Here is a 6,000-nt window from a genome sequence, read left to right as displayed (position 1 = left end):
TTTTTTTTTTTGAGGAGTCTCACTCTGTTGCCCAGGCTGGAGTGCAGTGGTGCCATCTCGACTCACTGCAACCTCTGTCTCCCAGGTTTCAGCGATTCTCGTGTCTCAGTCCCCCGAGATTACAGGCTCCTGCCACCACACCTGGCTAATTTTTATATTTTCAGTAGAGATGGGGTTTCACCATGTTGGCCAAGCTACTCTTGAACTCCTGACCTCAGGTGATCCACCTGCCTTGGCTTCCTAAAGTGCTGAGATTACAGGCAGGACTCACCGCCCCGGCCTAGCAGGTGTTTCTTGCTTAGCATAATGGCTGAGTCCAAGTGGCAGCAATGAGTCTATGTTCTATCAAAACATACATAAATTTAAGTTAGGAGCAGTGCTTAAGATATATATATTGCTTTGGAAGCACCACAGAACCTCAGCAAAGTATTGAGGGGGAAACTTTATTACATTTAAGAGAATGAGAGCGAACCATGTGGCGGGGTGACAGGTATGGAGACGCTACTGCTTGTCTGGCTGCTCATCTTCATCAGCACCATCTCTGTGTCCCACACAAAGGGTGGCTGGAAATGTAACATCTAGACCTCCCTCCAAGGGAGGTTCAGATGCAATTGATTCAAACACCTCCCTTTTGTTGGAATTAGTAAATATCCCAATCCTTACAGTGCTTTTTCTCTTTTCTTCCCCATTCCTACAAAAAGGTAACCCCCCACCCCAACACACTATGTATACAATAGAAGCAGGCCCTCAGGACAGAAGCTGTGTCTGAGAATGTCAGACAATTATGAATTAAAAAGCTCCAGCCATCTGAACACTTCCCCTGCTGACTTTGTGTGGTTGTGCCCAAGAGGAAGGGGCTGGGTTGAGAATGAGTAGAACACACACACAGCATTCTTCCATTCTTCCATCGTACTTATTCTCCAAATGCAGTGGCTACACCTACCAACCCACTTGTAGAAATGGGATTAGGCTCCAGGTGTCTCTCGGTACCTGTTGAAAAGTCAAACCAAGGTCTGAAACTGGAACTGGATTATAGATCTCAGGCGATGCTGCTCAGAAGGCCGTGGCTCTCTTTCAGCAACACACGTCACCTTCTCCCACCTCTTCCCAAACCCAGTCTCTTCCAAAGAATTCAGAAAATTGAACATTAGCATCTTTCTAGACAATAAATGTATATATACACATACTATCTCCACACTCTCTCCCTTTCACCTTCCTAGAGGGCCAGGCATATAGCCCTCTAAAAATCAGGATATGATTCCTAGAATAATAATTTTTAAAGTTAACTACAGCAAAAGTAATACATACTCACTCAGAAACTTCCAACAACAGAAAAATATAAATTCAAATAGAAAGTCCACCACTCCATAACGTGATTTTCAGGAGAAACCACTGTGGAGTCTGGTATGTATCCAGTCAGAACTTTTTCTTTGCAAATACACATGAATGCATATTTAAAGGTATTTTTTCGCTTGATTGTAAAGTTTATGTTATTAAGGCAACAGCTTTGACAGTACACATATATGGGCATCCTTCAACTTTTTTAATAATCACATTTTTTTTAACAGAAATTAGGCCTCTGTTTTTGAAGATTTAGCTTAATATGTCCATGCTGCAGAGCTTTGCAGTTTTTAAAGTTCTTTCCCATGAATTGTCCTGTTTACTCCACAGAATGGCTCTGCCAGGTAGGCTTTCTCATCCCCATTTTACAGATGAGAAAACTGAAGCTCAGTGAGGTGATTTGTAAATGGTTTCACAAAAAGTGGCAAGGTAAGATCTTCCCAGTCCAAATCCAGGGCCCCTTACAGTCCTCCGTTGCCTCCTCTATTTGCCCTTGAAGGAGACGATCAGGAAAAGGAGTCTCTGTTACAGTCATCCACGAGGCAGTGCACGGGAAAGTATGTGTATAGGTAATTTAAAACTTAAGGAACACCTGGCTGGCACGATCGTTCACGCCTGTAATTCCAGCACGTTGGGAGGCCGAGGGAGGCGGATTGCTTGAGCCCAGGAGTTCGAGACCAGCCTGGGCAACATGGAGCAACTCTAGCTCCACAAAAAATACAAAAAAATTTAGCCGGGCTTAGTGACATATGCCTATAATCCCAGCTACTGGAGCCTGAGACAGGAGAATCACCTGAGTCTGGTAAGTTGAACCTGCAGTGAGCCCTGACCATGCCACTGTTCTCCAGCCTGGGTGACAGAGTGAGACCCTGTCTCCAAAAAAAAAAAAGCTTAAGGAACACCTATTCGCTGTCCAGACTGTCAAGAAAATTACAATGTGATTTATTACCTATGATTCCCCCTCCATACACCTTTACAGTTTAAGAGGAAATAAAATGATTGTTTTTATTTCCCTTCTTTGACTGTGGTTAGAGGAAAAGTTAAGTCAAAAGACAATCCAAAGATGAAAATAGAGGCACCAAGTCTCCAACGAAGAGTTTGCTAGATCACACGCTCTTATGCATGTGCATCTTCTTTAAACTAATTATTGGTACTTTTGTTAAAAGCATATTAAACATAGAAAAGGAATCTAAATATGACCTTACCCCACTTCCCAAGGTGTTAGAGCTTTTGATTTTTGGGAAGCAGCAGAGAATAGCAAAAGGAATCCCTAAACTGAGTTCAAATTCCACCTCCACAAATATCTAGCAGTAAGCTCTGGGGTAAATTACTTTGAGCCTACCTCATAGGGTTGTCTGAGCCTCAATCAAAGCAGTTAATTAGTATTTGTTCTCTGTCCCTCCACTAATGTTTCCTTTAAATGTGTGTTATCATTTCAAAGGGAAAACATTCTTAAAATATGAAAGCACTAGAGTATGCTGCATTTGATTTCTGACCAGAATAGCTGCTAAATACTAGTCTGCTTTCTAAGTAACTACAGCATTAAGTAAACTTGGAAAACGCATAACAGCACCTCAGGGGATAAACAAACTGTGTCCATGTATGACGACGGAGCTACTTTTCTTACACTGAGAACAGGTATCCAGAATCACTTGGGGGCTTTGTAACTTCGTGGTGGGATAGATCATGTAGACAGCGGCACCAGGAAGTGAGAACTACGCCTGCCAGATCTCACCTGTATTCGAACTTGGTCCTTACCCCACTCCACCCTTGCAAAAAACTAGTAAGGTCCCTGCTTTTCATTTCCACAGATTGCAATACTCCATGCTGCATATTTATCTGTTAATGAGCATCTGAAAACAGGCTAACCCGGAAAAATGCTTTGGTATACTCTGAATAACTGTTTCTTAAAATGAACTGGCTCTTTTAAAAAAGTTCATAAAAGTCAACTTTAAATCACATAATACATAAATCCACAAAAACCCTGTACCCTCTTCCCCATCCCTCCAACACACATACACACAAGGTTACCATAGCTAGGACTTTAGTATCTTTCCAGAACCCTCTCCTTAAAAAATACATAGAGATGTCAGGCTGGTATATCTGTAGGTTGATTTATAATTATAAAGGTACAAAGCGACATCAGGAATCACCATGGATTCACATGGAACATCCTCCATAAACACGATACATTAGCCCAAAGGCTGCTGGTCCTACTTCATGCGGCACTCCCGCCATCCAATGTGTAAGCCTATCTGTAACACGGAGCCCTCCCATCACCTCAACTGCAATTTGACAAATGTGACAGGGACTCTTGCTGAACTTGGTTCCTTCTACCTTTCATTTCTCACTCACCTGACTGACCTGGTCAATAAAAGCCCACCCCAACAGGATAATGGAGGGAACGTAGACACAGCCAAACTAGCTCTGGACGGTGAGAAGCGTTCTGGTTGTTTAGGACGGGGTCGAGTGGGCACAGACAAATGGAAAACATTCTCTCCTGCTCTGTATTAAGTTGTTGCTGAAATGGGAACTGTACTATACTTGTGGGTCGAGTATGATCTTTAAAAATCATCAGCAACATCTTGGACTTTGACATACAAGTTACTAGTATTAACTACTTACACTTCAGAGCACCTTTGTGAGATCGGATCATCCAATATCTTGGAAGGCCCCTGGTACTTCTGCTTCAACTTGTTTTTGAAAGTTGATGCCTCAGAGCTTAGAAAGCATTTAATCATATCAAAGAAAAACAGTGAAAAGCATTTTTAGGCAAGCACATTCATCCTTTTTTACTCATAAACTGGGACAGGTTCTTAAGATAGTATCCACTATTTAAAATATGATTTCTATAAGAAAGAGTTCGGAATTCCAATTAGAGACACCAGAAACACACCCTTTGCAGCCTGCTTGTCCCAGCAGGCTCTCTGCACAATCCCCTCCACCCTGATCTCAAATTAACACAAAGCAAAACACAAAGTCTAGGAACAAGCTAGTTCAGAGTCCAGAGAAGTACACTCCTTTGGTATGGACACCTAGGGACCTGGTTTCTGGGGAGGAGATGGCATCGACAGGAGCTCTAGCGGGAGCAGAACCCAGACACAAAGTGTTTCTCCCGGAGGCGGCCAGCCCCACAGCTCCAGACCTAGAGCAAGGGCAGCAAGCTGGGGGAACGAGGGAGGGGGTGTCCTCCCGAGTCAGAACTCACCAAGGGGCCCGACTAAGAACCATTAGGTAGTGTGGCAGGTTTAACTGATGTTTCTTGGGACAAGCAAAGTGGGAAGATGCTGAAAACACTCCCTCCACACCCTTGGGGCTTTAGTGGCTAAAAACAAAAAAACTACACAGTTAAATGGACAATGTGGAAAGCTACTCTAGTATTTAATGTATTTCCTGAGTTACTGTAACTAGAAGTTAACTGTGGACAAGCTTGGTTATTTCAGTGGATCTTAAACTTTCAACAGAACTTTTGTACTGGGTTAGGTGGTAGAGATTCTTCTCTTGAATATTTAGCCTATCTGTTTTTATGGAGTGCAATTAGGGGCAGGTAGTCTGTCAAAAAGCCTGGCTGTTGGAAAAAGGCTGGAAATTCCTCAGAAATAAAATATTTCTTAAATATATGCTTCCCTTCACCTTGAGTTTTTTTTTTTTTTAATAAGAATCAAGTCTCTTAAATGTAAGTTAGGGAACAACAGCGACGGAAGGTGGCAGCTACCTTAGGCTTGGGAGTAAAAAGGTCCCTCGCAGTTTCCGATTGCTGGAAGAACTTGAAGGCGGCCAGAAAAGAGCAGATGGCACAGTTAACTGGGGTCTGGAAGATGACAAAGACATGTCACTTACAGGACGGACAGGAATGATGACTGGGCTGCCAAGAATAATTTATGAAAACCAAATATCCAGCCTTAAAATAGAATGTGGACCTAAATACCCAGAAGCATCCCCTTTGCAAGATTTGTAATGAAAATTAATATGGAGTTAATAGTTCCAATGAAGTGGTGGGCCCAAGATCCATATCAGTGCTAGCAAAATGGCAAAATTTTTAGAGCACTGAAGTTGCCCTGCAAGAGCTTTAGCACCCAACAGTATCTAAAGAAAATATGAAACTCCCTCAGCCTCCTGAAGGACAATATTACAGCAATTAATTAAAAAGAAAAACCATGGGCCCTTCCCTTCTCCAGAATTCACTTTAAGGAGTCTTCATTTTCCACAGTAGCAAATTTTCTAGATATGTCTTGTAGACCTCAAAGGACTAGAAAGGAAACTCCCATTCAAAGGAAATTTATCGTAAGATACTAAATGATACTCATTTTTTGTCCGTTTGAAATAAGTTGTGCTATAGGAAGTTATCCTGTCAAGTGTAACCACTGTCCACGGGGTTGAAACTCTGGGATCAAGGTAAGTATATTTAAATTGACTCCCATTGTAACTGGTGGGGCACATCTAACTGTGAAAAGACACATCACACAATCACCTTTTTCTGTTGATTACATGGCCTGGGCTCTCTGCCTTGGCTCCTTACCCCTCCCCCTAGCTCCTACCCTCCCTACAACAGCCCTCTACCCTGACGGGCTTGTTACCCTCTTGTCCTAAATCCTCCTTTCTCTTGCAAACAAATCCACAGTCTACTGAAAGCAGACTATTATGTTGGAAAGGTTTCTT

At 42.5% G+C, this 6,000-nt stretch overlaps 1 pseudogene; it reads left to right on the top strand.

Moving 5' to 3' along the window:
- Positions 1-3,561: 3,561 nt before the first annotated feature.
- On the top strand, positions 3,562-5,483 carry LOC105501825 (annotated as a pseudogene).
- Positions 5,484-6,000: the final 517 nt, after the last annotated feature.

Source organism: Colobus angolensis, unplaced genomic scaffold (genome assembly GCF_000951035.1).
Source record: "Colobus angolensis palliatus isolate OR3802 unplaced genomic scaffold, Cang.pa_1.0 Scaffold75, whole genome shotgun sequence".
Lineage (NCBI taxonomy): Eukaryota > Metazoa > Chordata > Mammalia > Primates > Cercopithecidae > Colobus > Colobus angolensis.
This window is presented reverse-complemented; position numbering and strand designations above follow the sequence as displayed.